Source organism: Ranitomeya imitator, chromosome 5 (assembly GCF_032444005.1).
Source record: "Ranitomeya imitator isolate aRanImi1 chromosome 5, aRanImi1.pri, whole genome shotgun sequence".
NCBI lineage: Eukaryota > Metazoa > Chordata > Amphibia > Anura > Dendrobatidae > Ranitomeya > Ranitomeya imitator.
Genome location: NC_091286.1, coordinates 230,815,166 through 230,836,214, shown reverse-complemented (window position 1 = coordinate 230,836,214; position 21,049 = coordinate 230,815,166).

Sequence of the window (21,049 nt, the reverse complement as noted above, 5' to 3'; positions counted from 1 at the left end):
GGAATGAGAGGCTGACACAGAGAGTAGGCCCAAATCAGTAAGTAGTCGACATGCAGTTCAAAATTGGCAACCGTAGTAAACAGGCGGCCCAGCTTTGTTCAGTTGAGGAGAACAGCAAGGAGTGGCAGACACCGATAGTAGGCCCCAACCCAACTAGTAGGCCAAATGCAGTCTAACATTAACAACTACTTAACAAGAGCCTGAAAATGGAATTTCAGGACAGGAAACCAGGAGAACAGCAAGGAATGGCAGACACCGATAGTAGGCCCCAAACCAACTAGTACGCCAAATGCAGTTGTTCCATTTAACTAGAATTTAATGAGAGCCTGAAGATAGAAGTTCAGGAAAGGCAACCTGGAGAACACCTTGGAGTGGAACACACCATCTCTCTACACCCCATACCCAATTTGTAGGCCTAATGCAGTGTAGTTTTCAACAACTACTAAACGAGAGTCGGAAGATCGAAGCAATGTGGACGAATCCTGGGGAACAGCTTGGAGTGTAACACACCGTCTCTCTACACCCCATACCCAATTTGTAGGCCTAATGCAGTGTAGTTTTCTACAACTACTAAACGAGAGTCGGAAGACCGAATCAATGTGGACGAATCCTGGGGAACACCTTGGAGTGGAACACACCATCACTCTACACCCCATACCCAATTTGTAGGCCTAATGCAGTGTAGTTTTCTACAACTACTAAACGAGAGCATGAAGATCGAAGCAATGGAGAGGAAACCTGGGGAACACCTTGGAGTGGAACACACCATCTCTCTACACCCCATACCCAATTTGTAGGCCTAATGCAGCGTAGTTTCCAACAACTACTAAACGAGAGCATGAAGATCGAAGCAATGGAGAGGAAACCTTGGGAACACCTTGGAGTGGAACACACCATCTCTCTACACCCCATACCCAATTTGTAGGCCTAATGCAGCGTAGTTTCCAACAACTACTAAACGAGAGCATGAAGATCAAACCAATGGCGATGAAACCTGGGGAACACCTTGGAGTGGAACACACCATCTCTCTACACCCCATACCCAATTTGTAGGCCTAATGCAGCGTAGTTTCCAACAACTACTAAACGAGAGCATGAAGATCGAAGCAATGGAGAAGAAACCTTGGGAACACCTTGGAGTGGAACACACCATCTCTCTACACCCCATACCCAATTTGTAGGCCTAATGCAGCGTAGTTTCCAACAACTACTAAACGAGAGCATGAAGATTGAAGCTCAGGAAAGGCAACCTGGAGAACACCTTGGAGTGGAACACACCATCTCTCTACACCCCATACCCAATTTGTAGGCCTAATGCAGCGTAGTTTCCAACAACTACTAAACGAGAGCATGAAGATTGAAGCTCAGGAAAGGCAACCTGGAGAAAACCTTGGAGTGGAACACACCATCTCTCTACACCCCATACCCAATTTGTAGGCCTAATGCAGCGTAGTTTCCAACAACTACTAAACGAGAGAATGAAGATTGAAGCTCAGGAAAGGCAACCTGGAGAACACCTTGGAGTGGAACACACCATCTCTCTACACCCCATACCCAATTTGTAGGCCTAATGCAGCGTAGTTTCCAACAACTACTAAACGAGAGCATGAAGATTGAAGCTCAGGAAAGGCAACCTGGAGAACACCTTGGAGTGGAACACACCATCTCTCTACACCCCATACCCAATTTGTAGGCCTAATGCAGCGTAGTTTCCAACAACTACTAAACGAGAGCATGAAGATTGAAGCAATGGAGAGGAAACCTTGGGAACACCTTGGAGTGGAACACACCATCTCTCTTCACCCCATACCCAATTTGTAGGCCTAATGCAGCGTAGTTTCCAACAACTACTAAACGAGAGCATGAAGATTGAAGCTCAGGAAAGGCAACCTGGAGAACACCTTGGAGTGGAACACACCATCTCTCTACACCCCATACCCAATTTGTAGGCCTAATGCAGCGTAGTTTCCAACAACTACTAAACGAGAGCATGAAGATTGAAGCTCAGGAAAGGCAACCTGGAGAACACCTTGGAGTGGAACACACCATCTCTCTACACCCCATACCCAATTTGTAGGCCTAATGCAGCGTAGTTTCCAACAACTACTAAACGAGAGCATGAAGATTGAAGCTCAGGAAAGGCAACCTGGAGAACACCTTGGAGTGGAACACACCATCTCTCTACACCCCATACCCAATTTGTAGGCCTAATGCAGCGTAGTTTCCAACAACTACTAAACGAGAGCATGAAGATTGAAGCTCAGGAAAGGCAACCTGGAGAACACCTTGGAGTGGAACACACCATCTCTCTACACCCCATACCCAATTTGTAGGCCTAATGCAGCGTAGTTTCCAACAACTACTAAACGAGAGCATGAAGATTGAAGCTCAGGAAAGGCAACCTGGAGAACACCTTGGAGTGGAACACACCATCTCTCTACACCCCATACCCAATTTGTAGGCCTAATGCAGCGTAGTTTCCAACAACTACTAAACGAGAGCATGAAGATTGAAGCTCAGGAAAGGCAACCTGGAGAACACCTTGGAGTGGAACACACCATCTCTCTACACCCCATACCCAATTTGTAGGCCTAATGCAGCGTAGTTTCCAACAACTACTAAACGAGAGCATGAAGATTGAAGCTCAGGAAAGGCAACCTGGAGAACACCTTGGAGTGGAACACACCATCTCTCTACACCCCATACCCAATTTGTAGGCCTAATGCAGCGTAGTTTCCAACAACTACTAAACGAGAGCATGAAGATTGAAGCTCAGGAAAGGCAACCTGGAGAACACCTTGGAGTGGAACACACCATCTCTCTACACCCCATACCCAATTTGTAGGCCTAATGCAGCGTAGTTTCCAACAACTACTAAACGAGAGCATGAAGATTGAAGCAATGGAGAGGAAACCTTGGGAACACCTTGGAGTGGAACACACCATCTCTCTTCACCCCATACCCAATTTGTAGGCCTAATGCAGCGTAGTTTCCAACAACTACTAAACGAGAGCATGAAGATTGAAGCTCAGGAAAGGCAACCTGGAGAACACCTTGGAGTGGAACACACCATCTCTCTACACCCCATACCCAATTTGTAGGCCTAATGCAGCGTAGTTTCCAACAACTACTAAACGAGAGCATGAAGATTGAAGCTCAGGAAAGGCAACCTGGAGAACACCTTGGAGTGGAACACACCATCTCTCTACACCCCATACCCAATTTGTAGGCCTAATGCAGCGTAGTTTCCAACAACTACTAAACGAGAGCATGAAGATTGAAGCTCAGGAAAGGCAACCTGGAGAACACCTTGGAGTGGAACACACCATCTCTCTACACCCCATACCCAATTTGTAGGCCTAATGCAGCGTAGTTTCCAACAACTACTAAACGAGAGCATGAAGATTGAAGCTCAGGAAAGGCAACCTGGAGAACACCTTGGAGTGGAACACACCATCTCTCTACACCCCATACCCAATTTGTAGGCCTAATGCAGCGTAGTTTCCAACAACTACTAAACGAGAGCATGAAGATTGAAGCTCAGGAAAGGCAACCTGGAGAACACCTTGGAGTGGAACACACCATCTCTCTACACCCCATACCCAATTTGTAGGCCTAATGCAGCGTAGTTTCCAACAACTACTAAACGAGAGCATGAAGATTGAAGCTCAGGAAAGGCAACCTGGAGAACACCTTGGAGTGGAACACACCATCTCTCTACACCCCATACCCAATTTGTAGGCCTAATGCAGCGTAGTTTCCAACAACTACTAAACGAGAGCATGAAGATTGAAGCTCAGGAAAGGCAACCTGGAGAACACCTTGGAGTGGAACACACCATCTCTCTACACCCCATACCCAATTTGTAGGCCTAATGCAGCATAGTTTCCAACAACTACTAAACGAGAGCATGAAGATTGAAGCAATGGAGAGGAAACCTGGGGAACACCTTGGGGAGGCAGACACCGTTAGTAGGCCCTACCAAAGTTGTACACCCAATGCAGTTTTAAAATTCCTAGAGGCTGAAAACAAGACTATTGACGCTCAGCTTTTTTCAAAGGAACACAGCTGAATTGAGTGGCGCAGACAGACACAGGTAGTAGGACTCAAACCAAAAATGTGGCTCACTGCAGCAGAAAAAAGTTACAGGGGTACACAAGCTTCAGTGCTCTGGGCAGTGGAGGACAATTTCAATAGTGAACCGCAGACAGACTTTGTACGCCTACTATTAAAAAAAGGATGCTCTATGCAATTATAAATAGGTTCTAGGGGTACACGGGCAGCAGTGGTCTGGTCAGTGGAGGCCTAGTGGAAGGAGTGACCGCAGACAGGCATCGAAGGCCTAAAATAATAACACATGGCTGTAGGCAATTTTAAATTGGTTCCAGGGGTACATGGGCAGCAGTGGCCTGGTCAGTGTAGTAGTAGTAGAAAGAACGGACCGCAGACAGGCATCGAAGGCCTAAAATAAAAAAATTGGGCTGGCTGTAGGCAATTTTAAATTGGTTCCAGGGGTACACGGGCAGCAGTGGTGTGGTCAGTGGAGGCATATTGTAAGGAGTGACCGCAGACAGGCATCGAAGGCCTAAAATAATAACACATGGCTGTAGGCAATTTTAAATTGGTTCCAGGGGTACACGGGCAGCAGTGGTGTGGTCAGTGGAGGCCTAGTGGAAGGAGTGACCGCAGACAGGCATCGAAGGCCTAAAATAAAAAAATTGGGCTGGCTGTAGGCAATTTTAAATTGGTTCCAGGGGTACACGGGCAGCAGTGGTGTGGTCAGTGGAGGCATATTGTAAGGAGTGACCGCAGACAGGCATCGAAGGCCTAAAATAATAACACATGGCTGTAGGCAATTTTAAATTGGTTCCAGGGGTACACGGGCAGCAGTGGTGTGGTCAGTGGAGGCCTAGTGGAAGGAGTGACTGCAGACAGGCATCGAAGGCCTAAAATAAAAAAATTGGGCTGGCTGTAGGCAATTTTAAATTGGTTCCAGGGGTACACGGGCAGCAGTGGTGTGGTCAGTGGAGGCCTAGTGGAAGGAGTGACCGCAGACAGGCATCGAAGGCCTAAAATAAAAAAATTGGGCTGGCTGTAGGCAATTTTAAATTGGTTCCAGGGGTACACGGGCAGCAGTGGTGTGGTCAGTGGAGGCCTAGTGGAAGGAGTGACCGCAGACAGGCATCGAAGGCCTAAAATAATAACACATGGCTGTAGGCAATTTTAAATTGGTTCCAGGGGTACACGGGCAGCAGTGGCCTGGTCAGTGTAGTAGTAGTAGAAAGAACGGACCGCAGACAGGCATCGAAGGCCTAAAATAAAAAAATTGGGCTGGCTGTAGGCAATTTTAAATTGGTTCCAGGGGTACACGGGCAGCAGTGGTGTGGTCAGTGGAGGCATAGTGGAAGGAGTGACCGCAGACAGGCTTCGAAGGCCTAACATAACAAAAATGTCAATACAATGGTATTGTCAGTGGCAGGCATTGAAGGATGTCAGCGCATAGACTAAACATTGGTGGAGCTGTGAGATAATTTTGCAAGTGGTAGAGCACTGTTTGAGCTGGGGGGAGGGGGAACTGTCTTGTGGCCGGCGGTACAGGCCCAGGGCCCCTCATATTACAACGGTGTGTCTGACGTTGGGTGCGCACCACCACCGCCAGAGACACTTTATTGTACTAGGAGGGACCCAGTGGCAGTGCCGTCGACCAAAAGCGGGCACACCCACCTCTTCAGACAAACAGCACTCTCACGGGTGCTGTCGCCAAGTGTCGATACCACTTCCCCGTGTGGAGAGTTTGGCCATTTAGTGAGGTGTAAACATGTCGTATGCTGGACAATCAGGTGCAGAAAATTACGAGATTGGAAAAGGCATTCAGAATAGTCCACAGGCAAGACCTTTTCATAGGAAAGCTAGGTGTCAGCCGGGCAAGGTGGGGCAAAAGATTTCGAAATCCAGTTGTGGTTCATTTTAATGAAGGTTAGATCATCTACATTTTGGGTAGCCAGACGAGTCCTTTTTTCTGTTAGTATTGAACCTGCAGCACTGAATACTCTTTCTGATAGGACACTAGCTGCCGGGCAAGCAAGCTCCTGCAATGCATATTCTGCCAATTCTGGCCAGGTGTCTAATTTTGATGCCCAGTAATCAAATGGGAATGACGGTTGAGGGAGAACATCGATAAGGGATGAAAAATAGTTTGTAACCATACTGGACAAATGTTGTCTCCTGTCACTTTGAATTGATGCTGCAGTACCTGTCCTGTCTGCGGTCATAGCAAAATCACTCCACAACCTGGTCAGAAAACCCCTTTGGCCAACGCCACTTCTGATTTCTGCCCCTCTAACTCCTCTGGTCTGCTGGCCCCTGCAGCTCGTGTGAGAACGATCACGGGCGCTGTGTGCAGGGAATGCCAGAAGCAAACGGTCAACAAGAGTTGATTGTTTGGTTGCTAATATTAGTTCCAAGTTCTCATGTGGCATTATATTTTGCAATTTGCCTTTATAGCGAGGATCAAGGAGGCAGGCCAACCAGTAATCGTCATCGTTCATCATTTTAGTTATGCGTGTGTCCCTTTTGAGGATACGTAAGGCATAATCCGCCATGTGGGCCAAAGTTCCAGTTCTCAAATCTGCGGTTGTGCTTGGTTGAGGGGCAGTTTCAGGCAAATCCACGTCACCTGTGTCCCTCCAAAAACCAGAACCCGGCCTTGCCACGCCACCAATTTCCAGTGGCCCCGGAAAAGCTTCCTCATTAAAAATATAATCATCCCCATCATCCTCCTCGTCCTCCTCCTCCTCTTCGCCCGCTAACTCGTCCTGTACACTGCCCTGGCCAGACAATGGCTGACTGTCATCAAGGCTTTCCTCTTCCTCAGCTGCAGACGCCTGATCCTTTATGTGCGTCAAACTTTGCATCAGCAGACGCATTAGGGGGATGCTCATGCTTATTATGGCGTTGTCTGCACTAACCAGCCATGTGCATTCCTCAAAACACTGAAGGACTTGACACATGTCTTGAATCTTCGACCACTGCACACCTGACAACTCCATGTCTGCCATCCTACTGCCTGCCCGTGTATGTGTATCCTCCCACAAAAACATAACAGCCCGCCTCTGTTCGCACAGTCTCTGAAGCATGTGCAGTGTCGAGTTCCACCTTGTTGCAACGTCTATGATTAGGCGATGCTGGGGAAGGTTCAAAGAACGCTGATAGGTCTGCATACGGCTGGAGTGTACGGGCGAACGGCGGATATGTGAGCAAAGTCCACGCACTTTGAGGAGCAGGTCGGATAACCCCGGATAACTTTTCAGGAAGCACTGCACCACCAGGTTAAAGGTGTGAGCCAGGCAAGGAATGTGTTTCAGTTGGGAAAGGGAGATGGCAGCCATGAAATTCCTTCCGTTATCACTCACTACCTTGCCTGCCTCAAGATCTACAGTGCCCAGCCACGACTGCGTTTCTTTCTGCAAGAACTCGGACAGAACTTCCGCGGTGTGTCTGTTGTCGCCCAAACACTTCATAGCCAATACAGCCTGCTGACGTTTGCCAGTAGCTGCCCCATAATGGGAGACCTGGTGTGCAACAGTGGCAGCTGCGGATGGAGTGGTTGTGCGACTGCGGTCTGTGGACGAGCTCTCGCTTCTGCAGGAGGAAGAAGAGGAGGAGGAGGGGGTGCGAACGGCTACAGCCAACTGTTTCCTAGACCGTGGGCTAGGCAGAACTGTCCCAAACTTGCTGTCCCCTGTGGACCCTGCATCCACAACATTCACCCAGTGTGCCGTGATGGACACGTAACGTCCCTGGCCATGCCTACTGGTCCATGCATCTGTTGTCAGGTGCACCTTTGTGCTCACAGATTGCCTGAGTGCATGGACGATGCGCTCTTTAACATGCTGGTGGAGGGCTGGGATGGCTTTTCTGGAAAAAAAGTGTCGACTGGGTAGCTCGTAGCGTGGTACAGCGTAGTCCATCAGGGCTTTGAAAGCTTCGCTTTCAACTAACCGGTAGGGCATCATCTCTAACGAGATTAGTCTAGCTATGTGGGCGTTCAAACCCTGTGTACACGGATGCGAGGCTAAGTACTTCCTTTTTCTAACCATAGTCTCATGTAGGGTGAGCTGGACTGGAGAGCTGGAGATCGTGGAACTAGCGGGGGTGCCGGTGGACATGGCAGACTGAGAGACGGTGGGAGATGGTATTGTTGCCGCCGGTGCCCTAGATGCAGTGTTTCCTACTACGAAACTGGTGATTCCCTGACCCTGACTGCTTTGGCCTGGCAAAGAAACCTGCACAGATACTGCAGGTGGTGCGGAAAATGGTGGCCCTACACTGCCGGAAGGGATGTTGCGTTGCTGACTAGCTTCATTGGCCGAGGGTGCTACAACCTTAAGGGACGTTTGGTAGTTAGTCCAGGCTTGCAAATGCATGGTGGTTAAATGTCTATGCATGCAACTTGTATTGAGACTTTTCAGATTCTGTCCTCTGCTTAAGGTAGTTGAACATTTTTGACAGATGACTTTGCGCTGATCAATTGGATGTTGTTTAAAAAAATGCCAGACTGCACTCTTTCTAGCATCGGATACCATTTCAGGCATTGCAGACTGAGCTTTAACCGGATGGCCACGCTGTCCTCCAACAGGTTTTGGCTTTGCCACGCGTTTTGGGCAAGATACGGGCCCGGCAGATGGAACCTGTTGCGATGTTGATGCCTGCTGCGGCCCCTCCTCCTCCGCTTCAAAACTGCTGCCGCCTGCACCCTGTTCCCCCAATGGCTGCCAATCGGGGTCAAGAACTCGGTCATCTATTACCTCTTCTTGTAGCTCGTGTGCAACTTCGTCTGTGTCACCGTGTCGGTCGGTGGTATAGCGTACGTGATGGGGCAACATAGTCTCATCAGGGTCTGATTCTTGATCATTACCCTGCGAGGGCAATGTTGTGGTCTGAGTCAAAGGACCAGCATAGTAGTCTGGCTGTGGCTGTGCATCAGTGCACTCCATGTCAGATTCAACTTGTAATGGGCATGGACTGTTAACTGCTTCACTTTCTAAGCCAGGGACGGTATGTGTAAAGAGCTCCATGGAGTAACCCGTTGTGTCGCCTGCTGCATTCTTCTCTGTTGTTGTTTTTGCTGAAGAGGACAAGGAAGCGACTTGTCCCTGACCGTGAACATCCACTAACGACGCGCTGCTTTGACATTTACCAGTTTCACGAGAGGAGGCAAAAGAGCTAGAGGCTGAGTCAGCAAGATAAGCCAAAACTTGCTCTTGCTGCTCCGGCTTTAAAAGCGGTTTTAGTACTCCCAGAAAAGGGAGCGTTCGAGGCCTTGTGTAGCCAGACGACGAACCTGGCTCCACAGCTCCAGACTTAGGTGCGATATTTTTTTTCCCACGACCAGCTGATGCTCCACCACTACCACTACCCTCATTACCAGCTGACAATGAACGCCCCCGGCCACGACCTCTTCCACCAGACTTCCTCATTGTTTTAAAAACGTAACCAAACTAACGGTATTTGTTGCTGTCACACAACTTACACGGTGAGCTATAACTTCAGTATGATTTAGCTACCCCTTTACAGGTGAGTGAGACCACAACGAAAATCAGGCACAATGTTACACACTCTGTTGTTGGTGGCAACAAATGAGAGAGATGCCACACACGCAGGACTGTCACTGAAGCACAAATGTAAATATTAATCTCCCACTGATTTGATTTTTTTTTTTTTTCAGGGAGACTTTAGGAAAAAAAAATAATAGAATAAAATGATTTTTTCAGGAAGAATTTAGAAACCAAATAAAATAAAATGATTTTTTCAGGGAGAATTTAGAAAACAAATAAAACAAAAAAAGGCTTTCTATGGCCCACTGAGTGAGAGATGACGCACACAGGAGTCAGGAGTGGCACACAAGCCCAGAGGCCAATATTTATCTCCCACTGATTGATGTAGTGATTTTGTCAGGTAGATTTTGGAACCCAAATCAAGCTAAAAAAATAATAGGCTTTCTATGGCCCACAATTGGAGAGAGAGAGAGAGATGGCACACCCAGGAGTCAAGACTGGCACACAAGCAGAAAGGGCAATATTAATCTCCCACTGATTTGATTTTTTTTTTTTTCAGGGAGACTTTAGGAAAAAAAAATAATAGAATAAAATGATTTTTTCAGGAAGAATTTAGAAACCAAATAAAATAAAATGATTTTTTCAGGGAGAATTTAGAAAACAAATAAAAGAAAAAATAGGCTTTCTATGGCCCACGGAGTGAGAGATGACGCACACAGGAGTCAGGAGTGGCACACAAGCCCAGAGGCCAATATTGTTCTCCCAATGATTGATGTAGTGATTTTTTCAGGTAGATTTTGGAACCCAAATCAAGCTAAAAAAATAATAGGCTTTCTATGGCCCACAATTGGAGAGAGAGAGAGAGATGGCACACCCAGGAGTCAAGACTGGCACACAAGCAGAAAGGGCAATATTAATCTCCCACTGATTTGATTTTTTTTTTTTTTGTTTCCAGGGAGACTTTAGAAAAAAAAAAATAATAAAAAAAAAAATGATTTTTTCAGGAAGAATTTAGAAACCAAATAAAATAAAAATGATTTTTTCAGGGAGAATTTATAAAACAAATAAAACAAAAAATAGGCTTTCTATGGCCCACTGAGTGAGAGATGATGCACACAGGAGTCAGGAGTGGCACACAAGCCCAGAGGCCAATATTTATCTCCCACTGATTGATTTATTGATTTTTTCAGGTAGAATTTAGAACCCAAATCAACCAAAAACATAAATAGGCTTTCTATGGCCCACTATTTGTGAGAGAGATGGCATGCTCAGGACTGGCACACAAGCCCAGAGGCCAATATTAATCTCCCACTTTTTATTTTTTTTCAGGGAAAATTTATAAACCCAATAAAAAAAATAATAAATAGGCTTTCTATGGCCCACTATCTGAGAGAGAGAGATGGCACGCTTAGGACTGGCACACAAGCCCAAAGGCCAATATTAATCTCCCTTTTTTTTTTCAGGGAGAATTTATAAAACCAAAAAAAATAAAATAAATAGGCTTTCTATGGCCCACTATTTGTGAGAGAGATGGCACGCTCAGGACTGGCACACAAGCCCAGAGGCCAATATTAATCTCCCACTTTTTTTTTTTATTCCAGGGAAAATTTATAAACCCAATAAAAAAAATAATAAATAGGCTTTCTAAGGCCCACTATCTGAGAGAGAGAGATGGCACGCTTAGGACTGGCACACAAGCCCAAAGGCCAATATTAATCTCCCTTTTTTTTTTCAGGGAGAATTTATAAAACCAAAAAAAATAAATAAATAGGCTTTCTATGGCCCACTATTTGTGAGAGAGATGGCATGCTCAGGACTGGCACACAAGCCCAGAGGCCAATATTAAACTCCCACTTTTTTTTTTTTGTTCCAGGGAAAATTTATAAACCCAATAAAAAAAATAATAAATAGGCTTTCTATGGCCCACTATCTGAGAGAGAGAGATGGCACGCTTAGGACTGGCACACAAGCCCAAAGGCCAATATTAATCTCCCACTGATTGATTTATTGATTTTTTCAGGTAGAATTTAGAACCCAAATAAAGCAAAAAAAAAAAAAAAGGCTTTCTATGGCCCACTGAGTGAGTGATGATGCACACAGGAGTCAGGAGTGGCACACAAGCCCTGAGGCCAATATTTTTCTCCCACTGATTGATGTAGTGATTTTTTCAGGTAGATTTTAGAACCCAAATCAAGCAAAAAAATAAATAGGCTTTCTATGGCCCACTGACTGAGAGATGGCACACACAGGAGTCAAGAGTGGCACACAAGCCCTGAGGCCAATATTTTTCTCCCACTGATTGATGTAGTGATTTTTTCAGGTAGATTTTATAACCCCAATCAAGCAAAAAAATAAATAGGCTTTCTATGGCCCACTGAGTGAGAGATGGCACACACAGGGATAGCACTCTAGCAGAAATATCAATCTTAATCTCCCACAAAAAAAAAAAAAAAACAGGGAGTGTCCAACAATTACTATCTCCCTGCAGTAATCTCAGCCAGGTATGGCAGGCAGCAATAAGGAGTGGACTGATGCACAAATTAAATAAAAAGTGTGGACAAACAAAAAAGATAGCTGTGCAGAAAGGAAGGAACAAGAGGATTTGTGCTTTGAAAAAAGCAGTTGGTTTGCACAGCGGCGTACACACGGCAATGCAGCTATCAGGGAGCCTTCTAGGGCAGCCCAATGAGCTACAGCGCTGAGGGGAAAAAAAAAAATGTAGCTTCCACTGTCCCTGCACACCGAAGGTGGTGTTGGGCAGTGGAAATCGCTACAGCACAAGCGGTTTGGTGGTTAATGGACCCTGCCTAACGCTATCCCTGCTTCTGACGAAGCGGCAGCAACCTCTCCCTAAGCTCAGATCAGCAGCAGTAACATGGCGGTCGGCGGGAACGCCCCTTTATAGCCCCTGTGACGCCGCAGACAGCAAGCCAATCACTGCAATGCCCTTCTCTAAGATGGTGGGGACCAGGACCTATGTCATCACGCTGCCCACACTCTGCGTTTACCTTCATTGGCTGAGAAATGGCGCTTTTCACGTCATTGAAACGCGACTTTGGCGCGAAAGTCGCGTACCGCATGGCCGACCCCGCACAGGGGTCGGATCGGGTTTCATGAACTTACCTAGAAAGCTCCCAGGCTTTCAAGGAAAGTTACCACGATCTATGAACATCCAGCAGAGGGCGCCTCACCGCAAATGAAGCTAAATATAGCTCATTGATCTATATTTAGACTCATTCCCCGGGGTTTTGCAGCGAGGAGTAGCATTGCATTAGCAAAGCTCCTTGCTGCAAAATGTTTTAACCCCTTCAGAAAGATTTACATCGTTGGACGTTACAGATCTGCGGAGGGTAAGTATATTGTTGGTTTATTATGTTTTTTCTTTCACAGAACGAGGGTCTTCAGTGACTGGATTGGGCGTAGAATAAAATACTCCAACAACCATTGTTTTTATTTCATTAAAATAATTTTAAATAATGTGTTTGTGTTTTATTTAACCCTTTACTACAATTGGATTAATAATGGATAGGTGTCATAATTGACGCCTCTCCATTATTAATTAGGCTTAATGTCACCTTACAATAGCAAGGTGGCATTAACCCTTCATTACCCCATATCCCACCGCTACACGGGAATGGGAAGAGAGTGGCCAAGTGCCAGAATAGGCGCATCTTCCAGATGTGCCTTTTCTGGGGTGGCTGGGGGCAGATCTTTTTAGCCAGGGGGGGGCCAATAACCATGGACCCTCTCCAGGCTATTAATATCTGCCCTCAGTCACTGGCTTTACTACTCTGGCGGAGAAAATTGCGCGGGAGCCCACGCCAATTTTTTCCGCCATTTAACCCTTTATTTTAAGAGCTAGAACGGCCAAATTTTGCAGATACACACTACTGACATTAGTAGTGTGGAATCTGCAAAAAAAATGGAGAGAAGACATGGTTTACTGTATGTAAACCATGTCTCAAATCATGTCGGGTTTTAGGAAGGAGAAAGAAAAAGCCGGTAATTGAATTACCGGCTTTCAAGCTGTATAGCGCTGGAATAAATATTAATATATATACATATATGTGTCTCACTGACATATATATATATATATATACCTATTCTATGTGTACACATTTATTCTACCTATTCTACTGTAAGCTGTCAGTGTGATTTTACTGTACACCGCACTGAATTGCCGGCTTTTCTCTCTAACAGCGCTGCGTATTTCTCGCAAGTCACACTGCTTGTCCGTGTGTAATCCGTATTTTTCACGCTTCCATAGACTTTCATTGGCGTATTTCTTGTGCAGTACGGTGACAAACGCAGCATGCTGCGATTTTGTACGGCCGTAGAAAGCCGTATAATACTGATCAGTAAAATACGGCAGATAGGAGCAGAGGCATAGAGAATAATTGTGCCGTATTTTTTGCGAGTTTTACGGACGTAGTTTCTGCGCTCTTACGTCCGTAAAACTCGCAAGTGTGAAGCCGGCCAGACAGTGTGATTGAAGACTTATTGATTTAAGCCAAACAACACTTAAGGCCGGGTTCACTTTAGCGTTTCTGTGCACAGCGTATGATCCGCATTGATCCACATGCGTCATACATACATATCTTCATCATGGTGTACACAGGGACATGCAATTGGATGCGTACGCATGCGTCGTTTAGTGGTGTGTGGCGGTGTCCGACAAACGCAACATGTTGCATTTTTTGAGGCGTCAAATATTGCACAATCATGCGCATGCGGATGATTACGGATGAGTGCATCAAAATAATGCATTACTGTCTATGGGAAATCATTGGTACGCAAGGAAATGCGTATGCATGCGTTCGATACGCATGCGTACTTCAGACTGTGCCTGTCCAGGAAATGATGTCACCACCTCCACCATACGCATAAAAAACACAAACGCATACCAAAACGCATTTAAACACATGCACACGTAGCAAGTTTTTCTGTGTCATGCGTAAGTATGCATTTGCGTGCATTTTAGCATGCGTTTGCGCATGCAGATGATACACTGCACACAGAAACGCCAATGTGAACCTAGCCTAACCCCTGGAGGTATTTTTGTTTCTGTGTTTTTTCGATTTTTTTGCTCCCCTTCTTCCCAGAGCCATAGCTTTTTTATGTTTCAATCAAAAGGGCCATGTGAGGGCTTATTTTTTGCGGGACAAGTTGTACTTTTGAACGACATCATTGGTTTTACCATGTTGCGTACTCAAAAACGGGAAAAAATTACAAGTGCGATAAAATTGCAAATAAAATGCAATCCCACACTTGTTTTTTGTTTGGATTTTTTGCTAGATTCACTAAATGGTAAAACTGACCTGCCATTGTAATTCTCCAGGTCATTAAGAGTTCATAGTGGAATAATTATACTTAGCACACTCCAATAATGTGATGCAAAAAAGGGGGTATTTAATACATACAGTTTGGGAACCTATTCTCAAGCACCTCCCCTTTAGGCTGTGCTGAATATTTTCTTTGCTACTACGAGTTCATAGACACCAAACACGTCTAGGTTCTTTTTTATCTAAGTAGTGAAAAAAAAATCCAAAATTTGTTAAAAAAAAATTGTGCCATTTTCTGATACTCGTAGCGTCTCAATTTTTCATGATCTGGGGTTGGGTGAGGGCTTATTTTTGTGCACAAGCTGACAATCTTAATGATACCCATTTTGGTGCAGATACGATCTTTTGATTGCCAGTTATTGCATTTTAATGCAATGTTGCAGCTACCAAAAAAACATAGCTTTTTTTCTCGCTACGCCATTTAGCGATCGGGAAATTTTTTTTTTATATTGATAGATTGGGCAATTATGAACTCGGCGATACCGATTATGTGCACTTTTTTTTTTGTTGTTTTATTTTGATTGGGGAGTGATTTGAACTTTTATGTTCTTTTATTTTTTTATATTTTTAAAAACTTTTTTTTATTTTTGCATGCTGCAGTTCTCTGATTGGTTTTGCTTCATACAGGTGATGATCTGATAACCTGTATGTAGCAGAAATGCTCACTTGCTATGAGCACTGACCTCCGGGCGGTGCTCATAGCAATTTGGCTATGACAATCAGGTCTGCTGGAGAACTCTGGTTATCATTCCAACCCATCAGTGACTCGCGATCACGTAACAAGATTACCGATGGGTGGGATTTTCGGCGTGCTTGCCGGAAGCGTGAGTTAAATGCCGCTATCAGAGATTGATAGCGGCATTTAAAGGGTTAACGGTCACGGATGGATTGCGATTCGACCCCCAGCTGTTGAGGACACATGTCAGCTGTACAGATCAGCTGACATGTACCCAGAAATGTGTGGGCTCGGCACCGAAGAAGGCACCAAACAGGGTGAGTCCGACAACGGCGTACTATTTCGCCAGATATCGGAAAGGGGTTAAGGCTTCATTCACTATCATGTGAGAGAATCAGATAGATTTGTTTTCATGTGTTCATCCTAGTTGTTTTTTTGTTTTTTTTCACTGAATCATGTAGACTGTCAGAACTTTTTTTAATCATGGCGTGTTAGCCAGGGGCGCACACTGAAGGCTTGGGGCCCTTGTGCAAGAAATGTGTTTTGGCCCCCCTCCTTTTATTGCAAACAAGCTGTAGATATACATACATGTATTGTAAGATGTCAGCCAGACAAGTCCTTGAAAGGAGATATGTTTCATCGAATTTCGTAGCTTCGGTGATGTAAGCCCGAGAAAGCAGGCTCCAGCACGTATATTCCTGAGAGAGTTAATAGGGCGTATCAGGGCCGGGTTTTACGAGCAGACAAAAGAGATTGGTGAGACTGATGGAACGCACGCCAGGGCCATGGGGTAACCGGTACTGGGTTCAGTATTCACAGGGGGATGTCATGGTGGCGACCCGGTCCGTGGCCCTGGGCACCCATGTAAAAGGGAAATTGAATAAAGTTTATGTTCGTGATGCCACCTGTGGTATTCGGTCAGTGGGGACCGACGCTTCTTAAAGGGGTCCTCTGGGGTTATGTTATGGCAGCTGAGATGGTATAACTTCCCACAGGTGAAGTATGTCCCCAGGGCTCCCGGGGTATAGATGAGGATGGTGAGTGGTGCAGTAAAGAATGGAGGACACAGGTTCACAGTCTCTTTACCCGGTTTTACTGAAGACTTCAGGCAGCCACAGTCCAGAGCACCAGATCACAAGTACAGGCAATGTCCGGCCGGCTTGGAAGCGAATTCAGAATCCCCTTTACCAGGTTGAGTTAAAAGCCTTCCTCATAGCGCGGTGGTATTGTAGTCCCTCACTGCCTATGGCTTTTGATAAGGTCCTCACAGTTTCTCTCTGTCCCCCATATAGGTTAGGACACAAACCCATATGGCAGATGACTCGAGCCTTTTTACAGGGTCTCTATCATGACCCGGGCTCTATGTGCCACTGTGCCTCCTGGGTATTAGGGCAGACAGGTGATGTGTATTCCAGCTGTCCTGCCAGTTTCTGCTGTTAGTCTTAGAGTCCCTCACAACCTCGGTGTTCCGGCTACCGGTAATCTGCGCCAGCCAGGGAGGTAGCTAATTCACTGCTCTGCTCCACTGGTATCACTCTCCTGTGCTTTGCTCTCCTGCATGCTTTCCACAAGCTGTCCTTTCCTTCTTAATTCTCTTTCCTTAGGAGCTGTAGCAACTCTGGCTACACAGCTCCTTCAGTCCTTCCGACACTCAATGTCTGACTGCTCTCTTCTCTGTCCTCTGACCGACTCCTAATCTCTCTTTCAGGCCGGCTTCCCACTTGCGAGTTTTACGGACGTAAGAGCGCAGAAACTACGTCCGTAAAACTCGCAAAAAATACGGCACAATTATTCTCTATGCCCCTGCTCCTATCTGCCGTATTTTACTGATCAGTATTATACGGCTTTCTACGGCCGTACAAAATCGCAGCATGCTGCGTTTGTCACCGTACTGCGCAAGAAATACGCCAATGAAAGTCTATGGAAGCGTGAAAAATACGGATTACACACGGACAAGCAGTGTGACTTGCGAGAAATACGCAGCGCTGTTAGAGAGAAAAGCCGGCAATTCAGTGCGGTGTACAGTAAAATCACACTGACAGCTTACAGTAGAATAGGTAGAATAAATGTGTACACATAGAATAGGTATATATATATATATGTCAGTGAGACACATATATGTATATATATTAATATTTTTTCCAGCGCTATACAGCTTGAAAGCCGGTAATTCAATTACCGGCTTTTTCCTTCTCCTTCCTAAAACCCGACATGATTTGAGACATGGTTTACATACAGTAAACCATGTCTTCTCTCCATTTTTTTTGTAGATTCCACACTACTAATGTCAGTAGAGTGTATCTGCAAAATTTGGCCGTTCTAGCTCTTAAAATAAAGGGTTAAATGGTGGAAAAAATTGGCGTGGGCTCCCGCGCAATTTTCTCCGCCAGAGTAGTAAAGCCAGTGACTGAGGGCAGATATTAATAGCCTGGAGAGGGTCCATGGTTATTGGCCCCCCCCTGGCTAAAAATATCTGCCCCCAGCCACCCCAGAAAAGGCACATCTGTAAGATGCGCCTATTCTGGCACTTGGCCACTCTCTTCCCATTCCCGTGTAGCGGTGGGATATGGGGTAATGAAGGGTTAATGCCACCTTGCTATTGTAAGGTGACATTAAGCCTAATTAATAATGGAGAGGCGTCAATTATGACACCTATCCATTATTAATCCAATTGTAGTTAAGGGTTAAATAAAACACAAACACATTATTTAAAATTATTTTAATGAAATAAAAACAATGGTTGTTTGAGTATTTTATTCTACGCCCAATCCAGTCACTGAAGACCCTCGTTCTGTGAAAGAAAAAACATAATAAACCAACAATATACTTACCCTCCGCAGATCTGTAACGTCCAACGATGTAAATCCTTCTGAAGGGGTTAAAACATTTTGCAGCAAGGAGCTTTGCTAATGCAATGCTACTCCTCGCTGCAAAACCCCGGGGAATGAGTCTAAATATAGATCAATGAGCTATATTTAGCTTCATTTGCGGTGAGGCGCCCTCTGCTGGATGTTCATAGATCGTGGGAAATTACCTAGAAAGCTCCCAGGCTTTCTAGTAAAGTTCCCACGATCTATGAACATCCAGCAGAGGGCGCCTCACCGCAAATGAAGCTAAATATAGCTCATTGATCTATATTTATACTCATTCCCCGGGGTTTTGCAGCGAGGAGTAGCATTGCATTAGCAAAGCTCCTTGCTGCAAAATGTTTTAACCCCTTCAGAAGGATTTACATCGTTGGACGTTACAGATCTGCGGAGGGTAAGTATATTGTTGGTTTATTATGTTTTTTCTTTCACAGAACGAGGGTCTTCAGTGACTGGATTGGGCGTAGAATAAAATACTCAAACAACCATTGTTTTTATTTCATTAAAATAATTTTAAATAATGTGTTTGTGTTTTATTTAACCCTTAACTACAATTGGATTAATAATGGATAGGTGTCATAATTGACGCCTCTCCATTATTAATTAGGCTTAATGTCACCTTACAATAGCAAGGTGGCATTAACCCTTCATTACCCCATATCCCACCGCTACACGGGAATGGGAAGAGAGTGGCCAAGTGCCAGAATAGGCGCATCTTACAGATGTGCCTTTTCTGGGGTGGCTTGGGGCAGATATTTTTAGCCAGGGGGGGGCCAATAACCATGGACCCTCTCCAGGCTATTAATATCTGCCCTCAGTCACTGGCTTTACTACTCTGGCGGAGAAAATTGCGCGGGAGCCCACGCCAATTTTTTCCACCATTTAACCCTTTATTTTAAGAGCTAGAACGGCCAAATTTTGCAGATACACTCTACTGACATTAGTAGTGTGGAATCTACAAAAAAAATGGAGAGAAGACATGGTTTACTGTATGTAAACCATGTCTCAAATCATGTCGGGTTTTAGGAAGGAGAAGGAAAAAGCCGGTAATTGAATTACCGGCTTTCAAGCTGTATAGCGCTGGAAAAAATATTAATATATATACATATATGTGTCTACTGACATATATATATATATATATATAGACAGTATATATATATTTTTTTTTCTTTTTGGGACACATGGATCACTTCTATAGCGGTATGTTGGTTTTGCAAGCCTGCGAGAAAACCACGCAGTACGGATGCCATACGGATTACATACGGAGGATGCCATGCGCAAAAAACGCTGACACACCCTGCCTACGGAGGAGCTACGGACCACTATTTTCGGGACATTTCAGCGTATTACGGCCGTAATATACGGACCGTATTTTCATACGCTGAGTGTGAAGCCGGCCTCACTCTGGACCAGAATGTCTTTATAGGGGAGTTCACCCCAAACTCGGTTTAGAGCTCTCCTTCTGGCCTGGAGTGTGAACATGTTGTGTGTATTGTGGTTACCTGATTAAAGAGATCCTTTATCGCTTCCAAGCGTGACATCACTCTCCCCGTGAGGAAAGCAATGCCACTGTGACGACCAGGACCCTGGGGCATCACACTGACTGCTCGCATATCCCACACCAGGGGTGTTGTAAGGCAGATAAAATGGACACCAAGTGTCTCATTCAGTGTGTCTGACTGAAGGAGTGGAGGCCTCCAGTTCATTTGCTGAAGGACCCTGACCTGAGCAGGCAAACCTGCAATACTAAGTGAACTGTTTACTGGTCTGTATTTTTTACTCTGTGCCAGAGAAGGCTGTCTTTTTGTTTGCTCATGCTTTGCGGTTTATGCAGCTCCAATAAACCTGCCTGGACACTTTATTGAAACCGCTTCCTGTGCCTACCTCAACTACAGCTGAATGAGTCCAAAACTGTAATATATATAGTGTATATATATGTGTATATATATATATATATATATATATATATATAAATGGATTAGCACATATACAGTAAGCGGGTGCACAAGCCTCCACAGCAAAGCATCCAATACTTGCCCCAATCCAGATAAAGTGAAAAAAGGGAAGGCAGCACTCCATTGACTTTAAGTGAAAAAATGTGGATTTTGTTCAGACCCATGTGGCATGGTGACGTTTCGTCTGACACTGAGCCTTTTTCAAGCAGTGACGCTAGAGATGTGTGGCATTTTATTCTGCACATTTGCACTTCCCTATTCCGGATGCTTCCACGTATGGTCATTCATATGGCATCCGTTTGCAATGTGATTATGCAATTTCCTCTCATTTATGTATCCGTATGATATCCATATGACATGTGAATGGCTTTACTTTTCTCGCTGCTTTTGCCCAATGAATTTAATGGCTCAATAGGCTGAAATGAGGAAAATGTGTGCGTATTTTTCGCAAGCTACACTGATGATCCATGTGGTGTCTGATTTTTTTCTTCGAGCGTATTCTGCTTGCGAGTGAAATCGCAGCATGCTGCAATTTTACGAGTATATCGGTCGAGTCTCGCCAATGCATAGACTTGCATTGGCGAGACTCGACCGATATACTCGTAAAATTGCAGCATGCTGCGATTTCACTCGCATGCAGAATACGCTCGAA